Raw genomic sequence first — 27,484 nt, 5'->3', positions numbered from 1 at the left:
CAAGACTTTCTACTGGTGCTTTGCCAGCAGTATAGATTACAAGTACAAGGGAGTGTTAACAACATCACCTAGAAAACATGAGGGAATAAGATGTTTTTCAAATCACTGCTGTTCATGCAAAAGACCAGACACAGTAACAAAAAAAAGAGGAAGGAGAGCACTTCATTATGGACTTCTCCCTTTGATGAGACTGTCACCAGAAAGTAAAAAAGAGACTGGTAAATATGGTCACTTGAGGCAGACCAAAAAAAAAAAAAATCTCAGGTGTGAAAAGCAGAAGCATAAAACTAATGATTTGTGAAACACTGGGCTCGTAAGGGCATATTGCAATAATCCTGGTGGAAAGTGGAAATGGAAATTGGAAATGAGTTCTATTATAAGACCAAACTTTTGGAAAGCAAAAGTGATTGCAACCCACTACACTCCTCCGGTATTTCAGAAGTGCCCAACTAGTTTGGCCCAAATCAGTTCTTTAGCCTTTTAGCATCCCAGCCAACAGTCTTTCTCTGGGCTCAGAAACACAAAGTGTAATGCCCTGGGTTCTTCTACTTCCCAGGATTCAGACAAAAGCAAACAATCCACATGAACACACCTGTACCATCTACCCAGCAACATGAGCTTCAAAGCCTCAAGTTAATTTGTACCTCAGGGCTTAGTTGCCAATACAAAATAAATTCCAAAATAAACACTCCCAGCCAAAGTTAGTTCTCACCCTCCCCTTTGAGTCTTCCTTTGAGGGGTCCTCCCTCTCCATGCAAACACTCTACCCTCTAGGTCCTCCTCCCCACTTCCTCTTTCTGTCTCCCCCTACTTAAGATCAGCCAATCAACATTACCAATTAACTGAGCCAGCTGTGGCCCCTTAGGCAGGTGGCCTGTTACCAGCTGACTAGTAGCTCCAGGCTGCCAGACCGCAGCCTCTACAGGGGCGTAATAACAGTTTGAACTCACTGGGTTCATCTACACAAGAGGCTTTACTGTGCAGTAGAGCTAATTACTGCTTAGTAAGCATCTGTGTCTATACGTGTAGACACTTACTGCACAGTAATTGGCTCTAACCATGAGTAAATTTATATATATGCATTAGAACAATAGTCCAGGGTGGCAGCACGGGTTGATTTCTAAAGGCCTGGGGTCACAGTCTTCACAGCCCTTAAGGCACACAAGGTGTCTAACACAAAAAGGCCAACAGATATACACATAGCCTGGGAAACGGTGGTCATGTACCACACTGTTCCATGAGATAAGGTGGCACCAGCTCACAAGGCCCAAGTGTGGGGGGCCTGAGAGTTTTGGAGGAATGGACCAAATTAGGAGAAGGCCCAGAAAGCTCAAATTAGGATGTGTACATGTGATGGGCTTGAGAAACAAAGGAATATGCTTACAGGACAGAAGATGGACAGTATGACAATCACAGAAAGACCAATCAACAATAGCCAGAGATAGCAAGTCATCAAGAAAAAGAATACAAAAGCAGAGACTTTAGAACAGCAAAGGGTCCCCTGACTGAGAGAGGTCCCTCAAAAGAGTCTGCAAGAGGGGAACTAGAGGCACCATGGACAGAGGGCATACCACCAACCTGTCTCATCCACCCCATGGGGGGAGGGGGGTGGAGAAGGGGGAGCGCCTTGGCCTCCAACATCCAAGTTATTAACATCTGACATTCAAGAGAGAACCTCAAAGTGAAGCTCACATCCTAGCCAGATGTATCGTGGCTGATGACAGCCATAGGATTGGTAGCTACAGAATTGCTTGTATTATTCTTTTCTGTTATCACTGTGTATCAATAAATTTGCCTATTATCAAATGGAAAGGTTGTGGTCAGTCTGAGGGTTTTGAGTTCCCTCGGAACATGGCATCTGGGTCATAAATCCAGTGCCAACATGCAGTAGCGCACATGTACACCCTGGATGAGAAGCAAATGTACTCCCAGTTACCAGGAGAGCACAGGGTGGGAGACTGCTTCCTGCCCCCAGGACCTTCCTGCTGCTGGAGTGCAGGGAAATGTCCCCCTGCCCTGGCAGCAGGAAGCTCCCAGTCCCCACTCCATGATCATGGGGCTGGGGCTGAGTGATCCTATCTTCTAGCTCAAGCTCCACAGAGGTGGGAGCTGGGCTTGGAGATCCTTATCTCTGGTGGCGGACCCTGCCCCAGCAGGAGGCAGCCCTCCAGGGGCAGGGAGCAATGTCTCAGCCCCTGCCAGAAGACAGCTGTCTCCTGGCCCAGTGCTCCCTGCCAGCCCCCCTGCCAGCTTAGAGCTCCCCCTGGCTGCTGCAGGAGGCCATGAGCGGTATGAGACCCCTGCCTGCCACAAGCTGCCTGAGATCCTGCATGTGCAGACCCCTGCCCAGGTCAGTTTACTCTAGAATAATTTACTTTAGAGAAAACTGATCCTGCATTATTTGCCTGTGCAGATATGCCCAGTGATGCTGTGATCCAATATATACCACAATTACTCATTGCATTCTCCCTTACATTCCAGAAGGTAAAGGGAAGAAAGGAGGATCCAAATAAATGGAAACATACAAGCAATCTTTTTGTAATTAATACATTGTTTTTTTAATAATGCATCTTTTTGTAAATATTTTTGCTATAACCCATTGACTGCAACACTGCACTTGGAGTCAAAAGCCCTGGGCTCTGTTTTTAGCTTTGCCAATGAAATATTGTGGGTCTTTGGGCAACTTGTTCAGTTTCATTTTCCCAGCTGCAAAGTGATGATGCTAGTTTTGTATAAACTACTTTGAGGGCCACAAACGAAAAGTGCCATATGAGAACTGAGTATTATAATTCAGCACTTTTGTAAGTAAAGCAATCGTCTCCAGTTGGGCACCAAACAGTTTGGATTCCAAACCCTTTTCTGTATATCTTGACCCGATCAAACATTTTGTTGTGTAGAATCTACCATATTAATCTACCCTGCAGAAGCTGGATTATTAAACTTTCACTTGATGATTAGGGGCTGCTAATAAATACTTGGCAAGGCTGATGAGTCAAGTTCATTTCTGGTTATTATAAATGCAGTTGTTAACTTAACAAATGTAACTGTAACTCTTCCCATTCATGTTTTCACGTTGAAGTTACACCTAACTTCAGTTAGGTGTAAAATGTACTAATCTTCAGATGATATAACAATGACCTTAGTTGTTATGTCTTGTTTGCAAAGCATGACAAAACTTCAAAAAGAAACAGTAAAAAAATTATTAGCAAAGTAAGCTAGCGTTTATGTCAGGTGTTACTGGAAAATCATTACCCTTAATTTCTGGTGAAATACCTTGTCTTCACAAGATGCAGCTGCTCGAAACCAATACATCTGGAAAAAAATACAAGAATAAAAGAGTGCACATGGGAAAGGAAATATGAAAAGTAATCACGATTTTAAATGTCAGTTGCAAAGCAAAGACATCTACAATTTCAAACATGACTCTGAATCTGGGCTGAACCTTAGAGTGAACCGGGCTGAACTTTATAGAGTGAACTGATTCAAAAAACATTTTTGCATGCCTCAGATTGTCCATAAAAATGAATCCAATAATTAGATTCTATACATGGAAAATTATAACAAATTTATAAATGTATACATTTTATAAATTTTCCATGTATGGATACTAATTATGGAGGGGGGGGAGAGGGGATTGGGGCGGGTTGTCCTAGATTCAAGGTCATCTTGGTTTGGGGTAAATAAGGCAATAGTAACAGCAATATTACTAATTATTATGCAATGATGTTATGCAACACCATTATTCAACAATGGTGCATTGGTGTAAAATTATTATGCATTGGTGAGACCGCAGCTGGAAGTACTGCATCCAGTTCTGGGCAGCACACTTCAGCAAGGACATGGAAAAGCTTGAGAGTCCAGAGAAGAGCCACCTGTATGATCAGAGACTTGCAAGGGAACCTATATGAGGAAAGGCTGAGGGACTTCGGACTCTTCAGCCTAAAACAGAGAAGGCTGAGATGGGACTTGGTAGCAGCTTACCCCTATATCAGAGGAATACATCAAGGGCTCAGCAAACAACTGTTCACCAGGGCACCCTTGGGGAAAACCAGGAGTAATGGCCATAACCTTCTGGAAGACTGTTACAGGCTTAATGCTAAGAAAAACTTCTTCATGGTTAGGGTGTTCAGACTCTGGAATAAACTCCCTCCAGAGGTGGTGTAATCATCTACCCTGGAAATCTTCAAGAGGAGACTGGACGGTCAGCTTGCTGGGGTCACCTGACCCCAGTTGTCTTTCCTGACTAGTGCCCAGGGGCTGGACCCAATGATCTAGCAAGGTCCTTTCCAGCCCTTTACCATCTATGAATGATAATAAATGGCATATGGCACTTTTCATTTGTGCCCCTCAAAGTAGTTTATACAAAACTAGCATCATCACTTCGCAGCTGGGAAAATGAAACTGTGAACAAGCTGCCCAAAGACACACAGTGTGTCACTGGTGATGCTAAAAACAGAGCCTAGGGCTCTTGACTCTGAGTGCAGTGTTGCAGCCAATGGGTGGTAGCAAAATATTTACAAAAAGATGCACAATTAAAAATAATGTATTAATTACATAAAGATTGCTTGCATGTTTCCATTTATTCAGCTCCTCCTCGTTAATCCAATATCTATTGATACTGATATACTGAACAGAGCAATAAGCAGAAATCCATTGTAGCTTTGTCTGCCACCCTGTCTGGATTTTTGGTGGGTCCGTCCTGACTTCTGCAAGATCCTACAACTGGGTACAAAAAATATTGCAGCTATAATGTGTGTCAAAAACCCTCCCATGTTCTTTTGTATTATAACATTGTAATGCACTGTCAGCAAAACAGGAATGAACAACAGTGACCCCCCTTGAGAATGCCAGCCTATTTTCGCATTGTATGGTAGCCATAGTGGTGACTAAGAGTTACCCCCTCCTTCAGTTACTAGCCTGTCACAGTGCACTAATATCACTTTCATGCATCAATAATTTCCTTGAACATGGTGAGAACCTACACCTTCCTGAAAACAAGCAAGGAGGCATCCCATGTACTTACCACTAGCCCACAGTTACTTTTCTAAACATGGCCTTATTACCTTCATTTTGTGAAACTACAGCACCAGTGTGCAACTGTTCTTCAGTGGTCACTCCATGACTCCTGCTGAAGTAACATAAAGGCAACACTACCAATACCTACCTATCTTCCAGTGGTCCACCAGAGAAGGAAACTGTGATTAGTCTCAGAAGCAGTACTATTCAAAGAGACTGCTAGGAGAATGCAGTATATCAACACACCCTCATCAAAACTCAGGTCAGCAACACCCATATTTCTGGGCTCCAATGGCTTGCTGTTGCCATTGATGGAGTGATAGGAGTGACCATCCACCACCAACACAAATATCCCTGCCTGCTCCTGTTGCCTTTTTCTTACAAAGAAAATGGCACTTTTGGAAATAAGGGGAGCAGATATGGGCAACAGAACAGGTGGTTTGTGTTGTGCCATATGTTCATACTGTGGCAGTTTTCTGTAGTTTGAAAAACTAGTCAAGGGGTCTGGAAAGCAGAAGAGCCCTAGGACCTCTCTTCCTTTGTGACTAGTAAGTTTCTGCTCACGGAATGAAGCAAAAAGTCTGAACCTTTCTTTATCCCTCTATCAAATGGAGATAACCTCCACCTAATTCAGCAGTTGTTGTGGGCCTGGTAGCTGTAAAACACCTTGAATCCCTGCATCAGATAAAAAGTGTCTGTGTACTCAGAAATCTCTGTTAGTCATGTACAGGTGCTGTGGTATTTTCATTGTGCACCTTTTGACATTTAAAGCATGTAGTCAGACAGTGGCTTCTTCAGACTGGGATATGATAACAACTTCTTCAACTTCTGCATCGTAATTATTGGTGTCATGTCAACAGACTCTGATAACCTTATTTTTTCACTTGAAAACAAATGATGAATCTATGAATTAGACAGTTATCTTTATCCAGCAGCCAGTCTCTCACTCTAGCTCACCTCCTCTAATAGTCTTCCAGTGTTTCAGCTAATTCAGAAACCTTAGCACAGAAAGAGCAGGCAGTGTAAGTAGACAAATTAGATAGACCAGACAGGTAGGTAGCATGTGATCTCAAAACCACAATTTCTTTTTTTTAACCCTCTCTTTCCCACTCAGATTAACACAAATGAAAGCTCTAAGCAGAGAGAACCTCTAAAACATGTGAAGAGAAACACTTAGTGGCATCTTTGTTCTTAGTTCTCAGTTTATTTTTAATGGCAAATGTTACATTAGTACCTTTGATCTCAAAAAATGGAGAGGAGCTGGGTAACAGTGGGTGCAAAGATATTCATAAATAGTGCCCTAACAACACTTTTTATAGGTCAGTTGGAAAATTCATCTGCATTTAAAGAAACAATAAGAAGAAAAATTGTGATCCTTGAGTGAGTTAACAGGAGTTAAAATAAAAACCACAAATTAACTTGTTTTTGTGAAAGAAAATTCTTTGCAACTAATCAGCACTGCCTCCAAGCTAATTACCAGCCTCTGCTTCTTCAGTTTCCTTTATGCCCCTTCTTACACATATTTATATCACTTGGTAAGAACATATCCCTGTAAAGCACCTTAGTACTGATCTCTCTGTGGAGGACAGAAACATTTGCTTTCTATCATTTTACTGTGACTACTTCACAGTATTGACCTACATCTCTTTCTCTTTCCCATAGTGATAGCAGATTATCCTTTTAGTCTTCAAATCAGAGGAAGAGAAAAGCATCATCATGTCCAACCTCTGGTTCCCTCTTGATAGTCACATTTTGACTCAACAACTTTCAGGAACAAGAAAAACAGAAAAATCAGCACCGACAAGAAATCTGAGACTTCCCAGGCATAATGCTTGGGAAGGAAATGAGTTCTGCCCTTTTGGGAAAGGGAAATTGCTTTGGAAGTCTAGACTGACCCCTTCCTTTCCTGACTCCCTCCTCCCTCAAGCCTACCCATTATTTTTAAGACCGAAAGCCAAAGGAAGGGAGAGGATACAAAGGAATCACTGGGCAGTTTCCAATGCTGTGTGTAAGCAAAACAAAATTACAAGCAGATATAAGCTATTTTGACAGTTCAAAAATTGATGCCAGTTCAATTATGGGAAGGGGATAAGAGGCATGGAAAGAGAGAGAGTTAAAGGACTACGAAAGGAAAATGGACAAGGATACTGGCAGCATCTGGGATAATCAAACTGAAAAACAGGGTTAGGGGAAAAGACCAGATAAGGTTGCAGCCAGGCAGTCTGGCTATAGCATCAACCTAGGTTTGCCTTTCTATCATTAGAACTATTTGCCAGCAGGAAATTTCTAGGACTGTGCTGGTGAGACGGAGAGAATTAAAAAAAAGTTACTGGCAAATTTATTATAACTGGAGGGAACATTATTGACAACCACCCAAAAGGTAAAGATGTAGTAAGGACAAAAAGAAAGACATGATGACACCAAGCAGCTGTGAGATAGAAGCTGAACAGCAGGGAAACTTGAAACAATCAATCAAATGAACATAGATGCATTTTAAAAGAAGCCCAGAGGGGGCCAGAGAAGTTGAGATGCAGAAGAGACAGAGGTCACCAAAAGAAAAATGCTCAAAGCAGCTTGTGTATACCAGGGAAGCCCAGAAAAATTGAAACGATGGCCCAAACAGGAAACATCAAAGCTGAAACCAAAGATGCAGGAGGAAAGTTAGGAGGATATTCCAGTGCAAGGAACAATCCTGGAGCAACAGAGAGAGGATAAAAGAGTGAGGGCAGAACTGTCCTGGGAATTATGAGAGTAATCTAGAGCAGCCCAGGAGAGGGCAGAGGGAATTCATGCAGCAGATAGAGAAATGAAGGATGCTCTGTGTATGAAACAAAGTGTGAGTATGTGTGGGAGAGAGGACATACTTAAAATGACTGGGCCTTGTCTGTGTATTATAGCTGACATATTTATGTGCAAAAACTTCTTTATATGAAAACTTTATGTGCATGGTACAGTGAACAAACTACGCTGTACTGTACACATTTTATGTATTCTCTTTTTCTGTCTAGGGCAAAGGATTTTATTTTTGGTGGTTGAAAAGACCTGCACAGTTTGATTATTTTGTGACAAACTTGATCGTTTTCCCCATTTAATATTCTGAGGTGTCTTTGTGGAAATAGAGACATTGCAGCTGGCACTTTAATTTTTTCCCCTTATGCAAAAACAAATCCAAGCTAATACCTAGAGAGCAGTAGTTCTGAGAGATCAAAACTTTCCATTAGGCAGGATCAGAGGTCAAGTAGGACTCCAAGTCTAGTCAGGACCTTTCTAACTGAGAACTAACTAATATACATGATGGGTCTCTCACCATCATGTCCATCCCTGACTTTAAAAAAAATTACCAGTTTTAAGACACCTTTAGCCCTTTCTTTCCACAGATAACATATGTCCTACTTTAGTTTTTGTGATAGTGTAGCAGCACATCATTAAAGAGCTTCTAGTGAAGATGGCTGTTAATTCCATCTGCTGATACATTTTTCTTATCCTGGGGGTTGAACTGGGTAATAACCCAACCACCTCAGGTATATTAAGATCAGTTCCCACAAGTTTCCAAGAAATGATGTTTTTTTCTGGACTATGTGCCCAAAATGATGTTTCCCTCTGCAAGCAAATTTCTCTGGCTTTGGAAAAGTTGTGCAAGATAGTCTCTCTGAATCATTCTCCCTAAATCAAAACATCATGTAAAACAGAAGTTGGAAAGGTACAGCCCATGGGCTATAGACCTGGCCTGCCAGGCCATTCTATCCAGCTCACAGAATCCCTAAGAAATTTAGAAAATATTTATCTGCTCCCAACTGCCTGTCAAACATGACAGGAGCCAGGGGCAGTAGGACCCATCAGCAGGAGACAGGAGGCAGGAGCCCAGCCCCACCCCACCTAACACCCAGCCACTCCCCTGCCTTCCTGCCCCCTCACTGCTCCAGCACCATGTGGCTCCCGGCTGCATCACCGGACTGGGAGCATGGGGATGCGCTGGTACCCTGGTGTATGTGCATGTGAAAAAGTGTAGGGAAGGACTGTGTGTGTGTGTGTGTGTGTGTGTGTGTGTGTGTGTGTTCATAGGGGGAGTCCCACACAGACATCCCACCATACACATACACCCCTCCCTTGCACAGCCATACCCAGACCCCCATATCCACACCCTTTCAAACACTCCAGCCACCCTCCCCCCACACAGTCCCCCACAAACCCCATACCCACACCCCACATATTCACACTTACCCTTATGCTCCGTCACCCCACCCCCACAGACACACCCTCCCCCACACCCAAGATACCCACACACACACAGCCCCTCACAAACTTAAACCTACCCTGCCACTATAAGAGTAAGACTGCTTTTAAGCTATTATATACAATCACCTCTATGTACACTACACAAACACATGTAAGCCAGGACAAAAATATTTTTTGAAAACAAATTAATGAATGTTGTAGATGTTCACTGTTTAGAATATAATTTGGTATTTTTCTGGTTCTGAGATGGCAAAACCCCTTGCTGCAAGGGGTTATTTCCAGGGGCAAAGGAAGGGACTTCTGGTGGCAAAGGTCAGGGATTAGGGGGTGGGACTTCCAGCCCCAAGGTAGTGACCAGCAGGCGGGGCACCTGTCAAGGGTGGAGCTACCCATGCAGACTGTGGCAGCTTGCCAAAACTTGGTAAGCAGCCATCTGCCAAAAATAATTGCCCGCCCTGATGTAAATCGTGTAGGCTAGGGACAGACATTACACAAAGACCGGTTTAAGTGATCAGAAACTGGTTTAAAACTAAAAGAACAGCTGTTCAGTGCATATAAACCAGTCTGAAAATGGCTGAAACCAGTGAGATAAACCTGGCTGAATGTAGTATCAGACTTAAATGATTTGGCTCAAACTGGTTTGTGCAATGTCTGTCCAAGACCCCTTGCTGGTTTAAATTAAATCAGACTCCCGCAGCATCCCAACATGCTCTCTGGGCTGGGTGGGGTTCTCAGCTCCACAGCAGGGCTGGCCCCTCCCCTCTGCTCTGTGGCTGCAGCTCCAGTAGTCTCTGCAGGCGTCTGCCTGGCTTCTGCTCCCCCCCTTCCTGCTCCCTCCCCACTCTCTGCTAGGCAGGCATTCCCCTGGCCCTCACAGACACCTCAGCATTAGCTGACAGATCACATGCTGGCTACCTCTGAGCTGTGGCACAGAGGACAAAGGCAGAATCAACAGATAGCTGGTGATGTCCCTCTGTTGTTTTCTTAAAGGGTTGATAAGCACTGAATTAGGGGTGATAAACAATCCCTAGCTGGGCTGCTCTAGGAGGTAGGGGGGAACCCCACCCTAATCATAGCATCTTTCTGGGGCCTGGCCACACCCCCCGCCCCCCAGCTCAGCTCTGTGGAAGGGAAGAGAAGGGAGGGAGGGCTGCTCTAGTGCCCCACAGCTTCTAGCCTGAGCCACTGCAGGTATGTGCATGCATTACTGGGATGTCTGTCTGGTTATAATTTGTTGTAGCCTAGCCAGGTTAGACTAACCTGCAAAGACTTAATCAATTCAGGCTCAGGCTTTTTGAATGTCTCTCCCTAGTGATACTGTTTGACATATTGGAACTTGTTGATGTAGTGGCCCAGGACCCTCCCTTTGTAAATCATAGTCAGGCTTGGGAAGCCAGCTCTGTTTTGTAAACAAGGTTAGCAAATTGCCATTAAGCTATTCAATTCCAGTAATCAGCATCAGGTTAATGACAGCCACTCATTCACTTTCTCATTGCCAGACCAGAAATAGCTGTTCAGCTAAATACTTCCCAAGAAATGTTTAATGCAGCAAAAGTAAATGAAATTAGGTCACAGATAAGTTGTTCCTGTATCTGCAAACCCTATCCTTGCATATACAAGTGGTTTAAAACAGCTTTAACATTCAGAGACACATTGAGATGTTTTACAGGACTTTTGGAATACATTTTCAAAGCACATAAGGCTCATGCTAACTTTTTTGCAAGTCACAAGCAAAATAATGAATTTTGGTTTTTAATAATGAACTCTGTTTATTATCTGCTACCTGTCAATTACAGCCTCGTATTGTTTACAGTATACCAGTGATTTACTGCAGGAAAACTACCAATTTCCCGAATGGTCATGGAAAATTCTGCTACATTCCATATAATGTAATTGTGTGGACTACCAAATCGAAACACATAAAAGTATCTTTCCTGCTTATCTTAACAAGCACAATGTTTTACACAACTAGAAACTATTTGATGCTGGATCAGACGGTCCTATATGCTTTATAGGCTTGCTAAATCATTTAAACATGTAAAGCAGACTACTGTAATGCATAATAATTAATTAAGCATTTTGGAAACTCCAACCGGCAGACACAATAGTGACACACCGTACTTACAGAGCAGAGTATGGAAAAGATGTAAACTGAAGATGTGGTATGCTGCTTCCAAGTGCCTGGCATTTGTAGGTTGCCAATCACTGTGTTAATCTAATGCTGCTGCTGAGACCGATGATGTTACCATTGCCCTTAATGATGTTTGATAGCAGAATGAAGACATTACCTATAAAAAATTAAAACACGATCATTTAACACCCCTAAAATCATACCTTCTGCTCCACTGGAGTCTGTGCCCTACTTCAAGTCTCAAACAGCAGTAAATGCCTCAATTTCATCTAAAGCAGCATCAGGTGGCACTTTTCTAACTGATTAGAAGGCCACTTATCCCAAGGGGAGAAGTTAACAGACAGAAAATGACTGTTTTATAACTGGAAATATGGTTTATCTGAAGGAGCAAGCGCTTTAACTACAGGGAACGGAGAGCAATTTTTCTGCCCTGTGGTCACCCAGCATGGCACAGTAGAAGGTACTGAAGATGAGTCACCTCTACATGTGATGAAGCTAAGACTGAAGGGGTACTGGATGCAGAGCATAATAAATAAAAAGACTGTGTGCACTCCTAACAGATCCCGATGACATCATATACCGTGGGAACAGAACTTGATTCCTTTCTAATCAGAAATGCAATACATTTCCTAAGATTAGGCTATTGCACAGTATTCTACTGAAAAAACATTGCATGTGCTTCAAATTGTTTTTATTTTTAGCCTTTAGCTATTTATAGAAGATATCCCATCCAAAAGCAGAAAACAGATGGGGTGGCATATTAGTAATACTGATATACGTCATTGCTGCTACATGCATGGGAATTATCATTAGTAATTATTTAAAGATGCGAATGGTTTTCACAAACAGCTAATGTTCTTCCCCTCATTCTATTTGCTTGCTTATTCAGGGACCAAAAATAGGTATGCACCACTGCCTGGTGCAAACACTCTGTATGTAACACTTGAAACTCAATTCCCTCCTACTAACATGCACAGTTAATAAACACTCAGACGATATCTTTAATTTACACATTGGCTTAAAAAAGGTGCTATTTGTTTTACTTATAAGCATAGATTGTGCCTTTACAGACGATAAGCATTTACAGCCTCATTACACACAGCTCAATTTCACAAGCTAACAGCAAGATACTTTAAAGATAGGCCCTTGCCAGCAGTCTTGATCTAGGTACAACCTTTGGGAAAGTTCAGTCTGTGGTTAGTTTGGTAACTGGGAAAATCCAGATCTGAGTCAAAATTTCAGGTGCTTTCTGATCCAGATGTCTGTAAAAGCAGCTCTTGAGGAACCCTGCCTGGATATGTAATGGGCTGCTAGGAACCACAATGCTTCTTGAGTTTGGGGTTCCTGGAGCTGCATTCCTTCTTTTGGTCCATGGCTCTGCTGTAGTCGGTCATATAAGAGCACCCAGGCTGGCTGCTACAGTATCAGAAATTTGAAGGCCCAGAGACCCTCCATTCTTGGATCGAAGTCCCCAGCTCTGCAGCAAGCCGACTAAAACGGCTGGAAACTCCACCACTTCCCAGGTTGTCTGCCATGGAACAGGGCCTTGACGTCTAGATTTGTGGCTCCAGGACCAACTTGCCCCTTGGACTGGTCTGAACCAGGGACTCCAGAGCTTCCAAAATCACAGGCACCTACAAAAAAGCCCTAGGCTTTCTAGCCTGAGGGAGTCTATATGGGGGTGCTACTATAAAGCAGCAGACCCTGGGAGTCCCAGCAGCGTCTGTCACAGTGATGACAGGTATTCTGGTTTTCTCTGATTAAAAAATCCCAATTTTTTACATAAAAATATAACCCAAAATCCACATTTTCCCATGATTAAAATGAAATGTGTATATATACACACACATACATACATAGAGACAGGTGCTTCATTTTAATCATGGAAAGCTATGGATTTGGGGGGGTTACATCAAAAAAATTGGGATTTTTTTTTAATCAGAGAAAACCAGGATCCCTGGTGATGAACTAGATAATGTCAGTTGCACTTAGCAGCTGTGAGTCCTGGGGAACATACTGTGTTTCAGAAACACCACAGTTCTGTGTTTTCAAAACCAGTTTTGTTTTTTGGTATTTTAAAATAATTTTACATTCACAAGAATGTAAAACCAGTATTTGTTTCTGTCTGATTTGAATGAAAACCAAACAAGTGCAGGAAAACTGCATAAATTGTTGAATAAAAATATTAACATTAACATTTTGGCTTTTGGTTCTTTTAAATATCCAGCTGTGCATTTATAATGAGACTAGATTGAGCAAACTACAATCTTATACAGTTTATAAGGTGTATGTTATGGTCAAAAGTTGTTTTATAAGCACCATTTTTTCTTCTACATTGTCCCTTTCCTGATTACTTCCTAAGCAAATATTTCACTGTTTAGATACAGTGGCGGTCAGCAGAAAACCCCTATATCTATATAAAATAATAAAAGTTCTTTGACTAGCCTAATATTAATGATAATCTGGGACTGGACAGTTTAGGAGACTATACTGAATGTTCAACAATTATATGATTTTTTGTTGTTCATTTTAAATCACAGGTTACACTCAGCTTGGAAAGTTGCAGATGTCTGTATGTTAAGATAACTGAGATCCCTGATTCAGCAAAGTATTTACCTGCTCATCTTCAAGTATGTGAACCTATATTTCAATTAAATTAATCACTTCAGCAAGTGCTTAACTTTAAAAGATTTTAAGAAGATAAGTAAAAGCACTAAACAAGTAGATAAAAAGGTAAAGACAAAAAGCATCGCTTTTTTCAGAGTAAAATTGATAGTCGACTGCAAGGAACATCCGTCCCACATCTAGATTCATTAAAGGCCATGCCCGCTGGCAGATAGCTTTTAAACATGCAACAAAAAGCTGCTATTTTGTGGTATACCATATTATTCATATTATATTACATTATTCATTGGGAAAAAATCCTACTGTACAAGTTGCTGCTTGTTCTGAAAGTACTGGTTTATATAGGTACCTGGCTATTAATCAAAACAGATTAAAAAAGAAAGGGTTTTTTTTTCCAAATCATCTATAAACTAATACAAAAATGATTTACTTAAGTGATAAGGCTTATGATGGAAGAATGTATAAGGTAATAAAATGTCTTTTACAACTGGTTAAGCACTGAAGCAAAGCTGAGGCATTTAACAACTGTAAATGTGGTCTCTAGTAAGAATATTCTAGCGCTATGAATATTCTCACAATAAAACAAGAAAAACAAGACAGCCTGATTGTTTCTTTATTGGTCTTTCATCTTTTGGAGTTGGATGGATTTGAAATCATTATTTTCCTATGGCTTTGTTACTACTTATATGGAGAATGTGTGGCTTCAATAAGTAACTGAGCAAGTCAGGTTTTAAAAAGGCAGTTTCGCTGAAGGTCAAGTGGGTGAAAATTTGATCAAAGCAGTGTCCGGAGTGGAAAAGGAGGATGTGAATGGAGACCAAAATTTCCAAGACAGGCACCTAAGTATCTCCAGAAACTTATGTCTTTTGAAAAACTAAAAGATCAAATTCAAACAGGGTGCAAGCATGTGCAAATTGTTTGACTTCAAAGAAACTGTACTCTCTTACACCAGATCTAAATTCAGTCCTAAATATGCCACTACCCATTTTGTGCACATAAATGTTATACTGTAGGCAGCAATTTAGGAGTCTGTTTAGAAAATACTGGCTCATAGTGATGATAAATAAAGATTTCAGTGTTGTATGTGAAAATAAAGTTGGATTTTTCTAGTCCATGACTGAGCACAATTCTTTTGTTATAGAATGCTGGATTATCGCCCTTTAGAAAAGTATGTAGGAATATTTCAAGGCTCTTGGGTTATTTCACTCTACTGCCAACTTAAAAATCAGTCTTCTATAAACACCCAAAATGAAAACTTCACCATTAAAGCTTTATCAATTTTTTGAAAAACAAAAATAGGTTTAATTGTTATCATCATCATCATTAGATCTTTCTCTATTTCACCCATCACTTTACTTATAATGTAAGTTTCTCTAGACCAGGATCATGTCATATAATGGATATGAACAATGCCTATTAAACTAGGGACCTAGTTTCAGTTGGGCCCTGTAGGTACCACTGTCCTACAAGTCATACCAACCTCCTTTAGGGCCAGGTACAGATATTATACTTTTACCAGTGTAAGTGATTGGAAACCAGTCTATACCCGTGCACAGAACAGAAGTTTGGCATGCATAGATGGGTTTCAAAACTGTAGAACCCGGTCTAAGATTTGCCCTCCTCCCACAAAGGACGAATGTGTGTTCTGTTCACTACCAATCTAAGCTACATTGCTTACAGAAAACCACGACTAGGGACCTACCAAATTCATGGTGGGGTGCATGACAGCTCCTTTAATCTTAAGATTCCCTGTGTGCTCCCTCCCCGCTCCTCCCCCATGATTGGCAAAGGGGTCCCACCACTCACAGCTTGCTCCTGATCGTCAGGGAGGCATAAACCACAGTTTAAATATGGTACCATTTTTGCCGCTCATTGCAGATTGGTCAAGGGGCCCTCGCAGCCACACTGTCTTGTTGCTGACTGGCCAGGAGGCAAAAACACGACCAAATTTTAAACCATGGTTTTCACCTCCCCTCTGATCAGAAGTGAGCAGTGGGCCAGGTGGGGCAGAGGGGAACATGGGGGAATCTGCAGAATAAAAGGAGCCACTATGTACCTCACTCCCACAGTGAATTTGGTGGGTCCCTGCACATAAATAAAATCGATTCTGCCTCAGGCTTTTTGGTTGTCAGTACCTAGCCTAGAAAGTCCCTGTTTAGTCCTTGACAGCTATATCACAGTTTACCCATACAAAGTAGAAATTCACTAATTTATGTTCAACCGTTATCCCAGGTTGCATCTTCTGTGTTATGACATAGAAATTATAATATGATCTAAAACTTGGGTGTATACTGTGTCTAATTATTTTTTCAAGCTACTTTATGGGTGCAGACAGAAGTTACATTTTTTCTGCGGTCAGGCCCCTGAAAGCGCTCTACAGCCATGCCATGATACACGTGCATGGCTGCAGAGTGCTTTTAAAATGGCCAATAGCATAAAGGAGGTATCAGATCAAGATGCTCTGTTTTAGAGCACTTTAGGAAATTTGTGTTCCCTAAGGTTAATTTTTCACACAATTTGGGCTGGACTTCTGGAGCCCAGCCCCACCCTCAGGACTGGCATCAAGGAACGAGCAGTGAAGGGCAAGCCAGAAGCAGTGAGCTGGCTTGCCCCTCAAGCAGCAGCGAGCTCACTTGCCCCTTTCATAAGCCGCTGGCTTCCCCGCCTGAGCTAAAGGGTAGGGGCAGTGTATCAGAGTTCAGGCAATCTGGCAGATTGTGAAAGTAGCAGCGTGCAGCTGCTAGCTTGCCCCTCTCTCCCTGCTGACAGCCCCAGAGCTGGGGGGGAGGGGGCTGGGGAGGGGAAGGGAGGGGAGCATCTTTGGCTGGGGAGAAGAGCAGCTCCTCAGCTTGCTAGGCTGAGTTTGGTAGGCTTAATCCCCCCCTGCCCAAGTCAGGGTGGGGGAGAGGGCGCTTTAACTCATAGCACTTTATGTTAAGTGCCATGAGTTAGAGCAGGGACTTGAACATCTGTCAGCACCCTATAGTTACACTGAAGAGCTGAGTGTCCAATCTTAGTCCCATTTACTTCAGTAGGATCAAAATGTAAACCAGTGTTTAAAACCTGTCTAATGGATTAATTTTCAAAATGTTCCCATTGAAAAAAGCTCAGCTTAAATCTGTCAAACTGTAGCTTAGAAGATCCTAAGCACAAACAGTGCAATATATATGCATTGTGTTTCCTTAATTACAAGTTAGAATGATAACGCTAACACTGTTTATAGTAAGTGGTATTTTGTCTATAGAAAATACATGTAGGAAATCACAGCTCACATGAGAAACATCAAGAAGTTAAAATAACTGAAACTGTATTTTGTCTTTTTGGAGAAGTAGTTAAGTTTTTAGTGGACAGTTAAAAAAAATAATAGCTATTTTAAATTAGTTAAAATTTTGGGCTGAAACTACTTGTTGGTATCACCTTATTCAAAACAGGAAATAATGTTCCTTGTTTGCTTGATGTTTTGTGGTACTGTTTTCCTCTGCAGAAAAGAGATGTGGTTTTCTGGCTCTTTGGCCCTCATACAGAATCCCATAAATGACATCTCACAATGTGTAGAGGTTCTGCTTTTTTAACACCACAACATTTAGATTTCTGCTTTCAGACTGAGAAGCAAATATAGAGAAACTGAACTTAAACCAAATCTGAATGCTTGCGGTTTTCTCAGCCTAAAACCACCCAACCTTCCTGACTTTCAATTTACCCAAACCACAAGGACATTAATGATGACCCTTCTCTCTTAAACCTCAGCTTCTTCCTTTACATTTGCTTGTCTCTCTGTGAACAAATCCTTTTTTCAAAGCAAAAAAGCTGCATCCTGCACAACTAGTCAGAATGGCTTACTTTAAACCTATACCTTCAACCAAAATTAGACATCACCACAATACTCCCACATAACAACTGCAGTTATTTAACATCAAATTTTATTTTGCTCTTTCTTCAGCTTACTGTGGAAAGTTTTGTGTTTTCAGACATCTATTTTCAATTAATACAAAAAATATCAATGATTAGTTTAAAACAGTAACAAAAAGGTACAAAAAATCAGGCTTGAGAACAATGCAAAAGGATGAGGCAGCTGGAAAGTTCATTGTGGACTGGTAGTTATTGCTCCAGAGTTCATGTTGAAACTAGCTCTGGATTCCAAGCCCAATATTCAACACTCCCTGTCACCATTCAAAAGCATGCTTATTCTTAAAATTTTGCATGCTACTTATCTTACCTCAGGGAATAGTTTCCTTACATACTTGGAAACAGCTGGCCTTTCTCTTCCTTTGTACCTTTTATAAGGACTCTGGCACACCCAGCTTATTAGGAAAATGTGCCCACAAAGGAAGGCTATTTTGCTTCCTTGATTCCAAGGAAGTGGCCACATCTGGACCACAGGTTAATTTTTGGGCCATTTTAGAAGTTAGCATCACTCAGATGGACACTAGTTGCTTATGTTCATATGACCACGTACTCAGGTTCAACCAGGTGCGTGCAACTACCAGGGTCAAATGTCTGTTCTAAAGACAACAGCCATTTGAACCAGCATTAGCATTTGCAAACAGGTTTAAATTTAATTAAATTTGCACACCTCTATGAGATGAATTTTACAATGTTGTCAGCTCTCAATTTTATTCCAAATCTCATCATGTCCTAGCAGCATGCATGCCTCAAGTGGCACATATAGTCTCTATGTGTGACATATGACAGATCAGGGAAAGGGCAGGCAGCATAGTGGCAGATAGGGCAGGGAGGAAACAGCTGAGCAGAAGATTGGGCAGGAAGCACAGGGCAGAGAGCATAAAGCAAAGCAGCAGATGGGGCAGAGGATTGGCACTTGGGGAAGGGAAGGGGGCTCAATTTGTAATATACCTGTCCAAAGGTTGGCCCCCACTGTTCCAGTCTCAGCTATCCTGGAATGAAATGCTCCTGTGAAAATGTCTTAATTTTTTAAACCAATACTACTGACTTGAGTTTGGCAATAATATCATTATTTGTATTATGACAAACTATTTTTGTTCACTATAATTAGGCTTTTATGGTCAGGATTGACCTAATGATTCTGGGGAGGGCTGGTGAAAGGATTCTTTGCAGTCGATCTCAAATTTAGTTGATTCATTTTGCACAGAAAACATGTATGGCTGGGTCACCTTATATGCCCCAATAGTATATTGCATAGGAGTCCAGATGCTTCTTTCTTTTTACCTTAATAATTAAATTTAACTGATTTCTGTTGGCTTATATTTTCAAAGCTATTTTACCTTCCTAAAAAAGAAGGTTAGAAAATCTTTCTTTTTTTTTTTCAAGGATAACAGAGCTTTCTCTTTACATTTCCAAAGGCTTCACATACCTCTTTGCCCAGTTCCATTGGCAGTGGCATTTTAAAGGTATAACAAAAGACTAGGAAATAAAATAGCCTTTCACTTTAAAAGAACATATTTAAAAAGTGAATGCTGTCACTCTCACCTTTAGATAAAGACCCTGAAATCTCTGTTAACCTGTGCTTTTCCAGCTCTATACACAAAAATAGATGGATATTAGAGGGGAAAAATCCAGAAACAAAACAAAAGGAAGACAAGGCCCTCAAGGGAAACTTGGGGGATTCTTTTTAATTAATTAAGAGGACACTAATCACAAGGAAAAATGATGGGGACTCTTCCTAGGCACCACCACAACAAGATACAAATAATAATTTCTCATACCTACTTGGCAATGAGCTTGTAAGTGTAACATTATTATACAGTACAATTAAAATGTATTCAGTGGGCCCACACAGAATCATAACTCAGAGGCTTCACCCTGCTGAATAAAATCACATGACAATAATATAATTGCGGTCCATAGAGGCATATCTTCATGAATAAGGGTTCTTGTAAAATTGTTATCAAACCCTGATGTTACCAATGCTAACTCACAAGATGGAGGTGATAGAAATACAACAGATGGGCATTTTATGTTGGCTAAGAGTTTGCCGACATGCTTCATAGAAGAGGTACAATGCAAGCAACAGCATGCCAAGAGTTTTCCCACGTTAGCTTATTTCAGCCACTTTTATCCTTCACGTGGCCACCCAAAAGCTGGGTACTCATGACTAAACTTACAGTGTGGGGCAGCAGTAGGAGTCCACTCTTCTCTGGATTGAGGGTTTCAGTCTCTGGCCTTTTTCACAAGCATTAAATTTCCAAAGCAAATTTTAAGAAAATAACTCAATATGCATGACAAAAATGAATTTCTCCCGTATTTCTTAAACACAGGTCCAGTTACCATGTTCCAAAACAGTTAAACAAAATGAAATGAATCTTAAAATGTCCATTTGGATTATATAATTCTACATACACTGCATTATATAAATACCAACTTACTAAGAAGCTGCTCAAATTTTTAACTATTTTGAGATTGTGACATATTAGCCATGGCTCCCATAGGCCGTTGAAACATGAAGCTGGGCAGATACCTGATAGGGTATTTGCTAGTACATACTGCCCCACCTACCTTGGGTTTTAGGTTGTAGCATAAGTCCCTTTATTGACTAACCTCAAAAATCAAAAGGAAGATAATGAGATTGAGCACAAGCAACAGAATAAGGCTAGGGACAGGCATTCAAAAAGCCTGAGCCTGAATTGATTTAATTTTTGCCAGTTAGTATCACCTAGCTAGGCTAAATCAGTTTTTTAACCAAACAGACATCCCAGAAACGCAGGCACATGCCCACAGTGGCTCAGGCTAGAAATTGGGGAGTGCTACAGCAGCCCTTCCTTCGCTTGGACAGAGCTGAGCTGAGGGGTGTGTGGCCAGACCCTGGCAAGACACTATGATTAGGGAGCAGTCTCCCCCTTCCCCCCAACCTTGATAACAGAACATTTATTAGCATTTAACACCTCATCAGAAAACGAAGCCTCGCTCAGTACAAGTTCTTCTTAACCAGGTTTTTCCAAAGGAAGGAATTCAAGGCCATTACCATCTGAGCTGTTGATCATCCCCAAAAAGCTCTAAGTGGACACTGTCCCATCTGGTTTACACAGCATTAGCCAGCATACCACATGCTGGCTACAGTCTGTGCTGTGGGAGGGAGAAGGAAGGGATCCCTGCTTAAACATCAAGTGGTGGGGGGGCACAGGGAAGCCAGCAGACCCTGCTGTGTCTGCAAGTTTCTGCTGGAGCTCTGACCAGGAAGCAGAGGGGAGGGGCCTGCCCTGCTGTGAAGCAGGGCCACACCCAGCCCAGAGAGCATGCTGGGATGCTGGGGGAGTCTGGTTTAGCTTAAACCGGCAAGGGGTCTGGGGCAGACATTGCATAAACCATTTTGAGCCAAATCAGTTAAGTCTGATACTACATTCAACCAGGTTTATCTTAAACTGGTTTCAGCTATTTTCAAACTGGTTTATATGTACTGAACATCTGTTCTGTTACAGGTTTAAACCAGTTTCTCATCACTTAAACCGGTTTATGTGTCATGTCTGTCCCTAGCCTAAGAGAGTGAAACAAAATGCACTTATTTGGCTATTACTAGTCCTTTCAACTCTTATTTGGATTTCTAGCCCTTTAGCTACACATACCTATCGCAACAAAACAAAATTAGTAGCATGCACAAAAAACAAACCAGTCATCTCTATAGCTGTTCTACATGATTCTTCTCTTTTATTCCAAAAGCATCATACAAAAGAATATGTCACACAGTGAAAGGGAGGGGTGTGGGTGGGGGTGTGTTGAAAGAGAGGGCAAGTTCCCTCACTGTTACCTGCTCACAATAAGTGAATAACTGTATACATTGCAAAGGTGTCCAGCCAACACAGCATGCCTGAAAATTAATGTTTTAGGATGGCTAAAGGCAGACCACACTGTTGGAAAGTTGCTTACGGACCACGCTCAGGTCTAATAAATAAGGGGCTTGAGGTGAGCTGGAAGAAGTTGCTTCTTCCAAAGAAAGGAATAAAAATGTGTTCTGGGAGGGAGAAAAAAAAATCTCCCCTCTGATTCCATTTTCCTTTGTACAGATAAATACTTGGGAAGAGGAAATCCAGCAAGAGAAGGAGGCAAAGAGAAAGGGTGGAATGAGAACAGCACAATCTCTTGCACAGCCAAGGTAAACTGAAAATAAATAAATCAATAAATAAAAAGCCTTAGGCATATTGCTCTGTTTAAAAATATCCCTAATAAAATATCAGAAGAAAACATCAGAGAGGTTTATTTTCCATAGCAAAGAGCTTACATATCTAACATTTAGAGTTGTGCCTTATTTATGAGTTTATTCACTCAAAGTTCCTTAAATGAACTTACTGAAAAATAATGAAAGCCAGCTAACACGGCCCATATCTGTTATACTCATTTCTCAGATTATTCTAGGATCCACTAAGTGACATTCATAGACGTTCCAGAAAAATACAGCAGCAGCTTTTCCTTTTATGACATACTCAAATCATACCGTTTTCTTTCAACTGCTTAACAGGCCATTTTCTCCCCCAAATCTGTCCCCCTCCCCAAACCCTTCTCTTTCCTACAACTTGCCATTCATTTGTCCTTACACCCATCTTAGGAGTCCTTGTAAAATACAAGAGGGCAAGATGGGGCAAATGCCAGCATGTAACCTCTGTCTGTACTTAGCCAGGCGTGATGTGTGAATCAGGTTTGTTGCATGCAGGTTTCCATGGTAATACAACTACACAGTCAGTGTAGGAATTGCATAGTTTTTTAGCAGAGGTATGAGAAACAATAGCGCTGAAGTTAAGAGAGCACAGAAAGAGTTCCCATTACCATAGATCCCTATAGCTATAACTGCAGGGCACTTCTCAAATGTTTTCCATCTCTCCTCACTCCCCCAACAAATAACCAGTTCTTCCTAGAGAAATGAGAGGCAATTTTTCCAAGGGAATCGGTGATGGAAGTGAAGTGTTATTAAGAATGTGTATGTATGTATGCACACACACACACACACACACACACACACAAATGAAAGAGAGCACAAACCACTGTATATAGTTGAGCAGAACACGGTGATCCCCTTTAACAGCTTCTGTCCAAAGCCATTTCTTAAACAGTTTTACTGAGAATCACAAAGTGGAGAGCTTTAATTCCTGACCTGTTTCCAAAGCCTAATAAAAACAGCACTGAAGTATACTCACTATGAGAGCAACCCCACTTCTACAAAATGACCATTTTTAATCCTAAACTTTGGAAGCAAAATGCTCCAAAACTTTTGGATAAATATGTAAATTCAGTGGCTATTCTCGCATTGTATTTTTATTTCTATTTTCATTAAATGAACTGAATAGTGTAAATTAAATTCCATGTTTTAGATTTTCAGCAAATGTGGGGTCCTACATATAATTATTTCTTAAACAGCACAAAATCCACTTCCTATGGTTCAACCATTTCCTGTGTACAGCCTTGGCCAGGTATAAACATTATACTTTTACTGGTATAAGTGATCAGACACCAGTCTATACTCATATACAGTACAGAAGTTCAGTCCACAAAGTGGTATAAAAATGGCAGAACCCATTCTAAGATTTGACCCACTGAAGGCAATGTGTGTTCTGTTTGCTACTGATCTAAACTACGCCACTTACAGAAAACTGCGTAATTTAGATCAATTCTGCCTCCAGCTTTTTGAATCTCTGTACATAGCCCTTGTCCCCAGTCCCCTGTCTCTGCAACACAAGAGCGCTGAGAATCCTGATGCAGCAACATTCAGTCCTTTGCTCTACATGTAGACACAAGGAAGAGAGTGCTGCTGAGAAGGTGAAGAGGAAATGCAGCTAGACCCTATGCGACAGCTCCCAGGGGAACACAAGGATGGGGGAAAAGAGTTGCTGGGCTTATCAAGTTTTGCACATGACAGTTTGTCCAAAAGTTGCTTGTTTTTGCAAGTTTTTGTATACCTCAGTAAAAAGATTATCAATTCCCTGAATTTTTTTCTTAAATAGTAATTTCAGGTAGTGTAATTACGTGGAATACATTTATGAACTTTTTTTTTTACTTAACATGTAAGGAACCGAATGTAATGTCTACTGCTGATAAGCATCTGGAGCAGAGCAGCATCCTCAGCTATGCAACTAGCAAACATCTCTCTCTGAAAAAGAGTATAACATCTCTGAAAAGCAGAATCTTAACTGCACAAACTCCATGCATTGAATAGAGTAACATGGTCTGATGACCAACACTTTATACAAAGGCAATAAAGTATCTCAAATGATACTATCATCTGCTGCTAATGTGTTACCTCTCTCAACTTCCATTAAGCATTCCTAAATGAAACTTAAGCTAGCAGTTTAGCAAATGCTACTGTACAAAAGACATGTGATGGCCTTTCCCTCCCTTAACTGCTAGTTATGGGTGAATAATAATAATTTACAATTAATTCAGGCTGCCACTACTAAAAAGGGAGAAGAATATGGTTCAATTATAAAAGAAAGGAAAAAGAAGTCTGAGATTACTGGCTGAACCCCACCAGGAATTAAAACATTATAACATGAAATATGGTGCTTTGTAAACTTTCAGATATTAGGTGTGAGGGTGGGTGTGTAGTGCTTTCCCAAGCTGTAGAAAAGATTGTGCCAAAGCCCCATAGAAACTTTCCCACTTTGGGGAAAAAAAAACAAACCACACAGACCTTTTAGAAATAGCACTCTTTTCCCTAAAATAAACCAATGCACTCAACCTATTATGGTTCAAAATTTTTGCTAGTGCAGTACTGTATTCATAGGAAAGCAAAAACAGCTTTAAAAATGGCTCCAAAATAAGTTAAGCATGGGGGTGTGTTCATGAGGTGACTTTTCATACCTTAGGGGAAGGGGAACACTATTATGGAGCCCTGTCCAATTCACCCTGTATCACCTGAATTGGCTTGAAAATCATGTTATTCGTCCACAGCCAACAAACTGTCAGGTTACGTTGCATCTGTAATGAACTACCCAGCAGAGTGGAAGTAAGGGCAATAGTATCAAAAGGAAGAGTATTACATTGTTTTAAAATGAGAACTCATCTCCAAACCACCCTGGGGAAAGGAGAGGTTTATTGGGATGAACTGTATTGATTGATTCATTAGATCACCCACTGGAAGCAACTTGACTGTGAAGACATGAGTTTACTAAAATGATAAAATAATAAAATAATACAAAACATCAGAAGCTGTGCTTCATTGCGTCAGAAAGATGGGCATTCTAAAATGGTCTGTTTTTTTTCTTTTTCTTTTTTTTTTTTTTTTACCTACAACAGGAAAAGTGATTGATTTTTCTTCTTTTACCTTTGTAGTGCTTCATGGTGTGATGCATCTCAGGATACAGTCGTGTACGATGTGACACAACTTAAACGCTATTCACCTGAATCAGTCAATGGCAAGACAATAGTTTAGTAGCAGAGGTTTATATTCTACATGGTTCCCATACTTGCCAGTCTTCACCTATTTCAGCTCCTCTGCAATTCTGAAATTCCATCATGAGTAAACTGTACTTGAGGAGCTAGTGGCCAGAGCCTCTGCTACTACTGTGCCTACAGTTTCTTGATCATAGATGACTGAAACAGATAAAGCCTGACAGTTTCAATACTACTGTTGGTAGGGTTGTTCTCTGAAGCCATGGCAGGGATAGCCGAGCTGCACGGGAGGAAGAGACTCTCTTTCTAGTCTCAGCCATCCCAATAGTATCGCTTTCAGTCTTCTGTACAGGGAAGCACATTAAGTAGCAGCAACATCAGAGTGATCATGTGTGAAGGCAGCAAGAAAGAAAGGAGAATAAAGAACAAAACATCACAGGAGAAGGGAGGAAACAGTAATCCAACTTAAAAAAAAAAAAGGAATGACTATATTACATTGTTCCTAGTATTGACTGGTAGGGTTTGAGTCCATCCATATTTTTGCCAAAAGACATTTAAATATATTGCCTGCACATCAAGACTTACCAGTTGGCATCATTTTCAACCCAGTAGAAAGACACGAGGAAGAGTCCTCACTTTAAAATTTATGGGTAAAGACAAACATCTGTCTCTATACAAGGCCTTGTCATCCGGCAGATGAATCCTGGACTGTGAAAAGTAGATTCCTGGCAATGTAAAAGCAGTGAAGAGGAAGACTCTTCTGAAGTTAATCAGCTCAAGAGTCACAATAAACTCTCAGAACCATTCAACCAAGATTTTAGAAACCACTTCTTTGGCTATCACTGGTCAGTACTGCCAGTTCTAGAAATGGAAAAATTATGAAATTTGCTCAAGAATCATGGAATTTTGTTAAAAAAACTGTCATCTTTTTACTTGTTCTCTCTCTTGCCTGAAACTCAGTGACACCCTGGGGTCATATTGGCAAGCTTTTCTCCCCTCAAAATAACAGCTAGGATTCATAGTTTCATAGTTAGTAGGGTCAGAAGGGACCTGAGCAGATCATGAAGTCCAACCCCCTGCCACGGCACAAAAGAGTACTGGGGTCAAACTACCCTAGCAAGGTGTTCATCTTGCCTCCTCTTAAAGACCCCCAGGGTAGGAGCCTGCACCACTTCGCTTGGAAGCTGGTTCCAGATCCTAGCTGCCCTGACCGTGAAGTAGCGCCTCCTGATGTCTAATCTGAATCTACCCTCTGCCAGCAGTGACTCCCCCAATGTCTGCTGGTCCCCTCTGACTAGTTTGTAACAGGCCACTAGATCCCCCCTCAGCCTTCTCTTCCGGAGGCTGAACAGGTTCAGGTCCCGTAGCCTCTCCTTGTAAGGCCTGCCCTGCTGCCCCTGGATCATGCAAGTGGCCCTCCTCTGGACCCTCTCCATGTTGTCTACATCCCTCCTGAAGTGTGGCACCCAGAACTGGACGCAGTACTCCAGCTGTGGCCTGACCAGTGCCGCATAGAGGGGGAGGATCACCTCTTTGGATCTGCTTGAGATGCATCTGTGGATGCATGACAAGGTGTGGTTGGCCTTCCTGACTGCATCCCCACACTGGCGGCCCATGTTCATCTTGGCATCAGTAACGACTCCAAGATCCTTTTCTGCCTCTGTACTGATGAGAAGGGAGTTCTCCAGCCTGTAGGTAGGGTGCTGGTTCTTCTTCCCCAGGTGCACCTTGCACTTGTCAGTGTTGAATCCCATCCTATTCTCATCCGCCCACCCCTGTAACCTATCTAGGTCCAATTGCAGCCTATTCCTCCTTTCTAGTGTGCCCACATTCCCACCAATGCTCTCTCTTTCATTTATCTGATGTGGCAGAATTATGAACATTCGTTAGCAGGCATGGAAATAAAATAGGCTGTAACATGAAATGCCCTTTAAGGAAAATGTGCTTCTCTCTAACTGCTCAGCATTGTCATTTCTCATGGATCTTTCCTTACTCTCTCAATATTTGTTTCTTTTAAAACTGGCTGGAGGGCTGCACCCCGAGAACAGGATGCTTTTTACCCCCTTGTCCAAGTCACTGATGAAGATGTTGAACAGTGCAGGCCCGAGGACCGAGCCCTGGGGGACCCCACTGCCCACATCCCTCCAGGTCGACAATGACCCATCCACCACCACTCTCTGGGTG

At 41.5% G+C, this 27,484-nt stretch overlaps 1 protein-coding gene across 2 annotated transcripts in view; it reads right to left on the bottom strand.

Moving 5' to 3' along the window:
• The window catches only part of LOC109316110, a 396,050-nt gene that overhangs the window by 85,569 nt on the left and 282,997 nt on the right, over window positions 1–27,484 (bottom strand). Inside the window, exons 8-9 of one of the 2 annotated variants that reach the window (XR_002102773.1) lie at window positions 11,378–11,540; window positions 6,284–6,780 (exon numbers count right to left, since the gene is read on the bottom strand). The gene's annotated coding sequence lies outside the window, so the exon portion shown is untranslated. Of the gene's footprint in view, window positions 1–6,283; window positions 6,781–11,377; window positions 11,541–27,484 lie in introns of those variants that run through there. The other variant, XR_002102772.1, reaches the window with a different exon arrangement.

The sequence above is a fragment of the Crocodylus porosus genome, unplaced genomic scaffold, assembly GCF_001723895.1.
Source record: "Crocodylus porosus isolate Cpor-Errol unplaced genomic scaffold, CroPor_comp1, whole genome shotgun sequence".
In the NCBI taxonomy this organism is placed as follows: domain Eukaryota; kingdom Metazoa; phylum Chordata; order Crocodylia; family Crocodylidae; genus Crocodylus; species Crocodylus porosus.
Note: the sequence above shows the minus strand (reverse complement) of the source record. Positions and strands in the feature narration are given on the sequence as shown.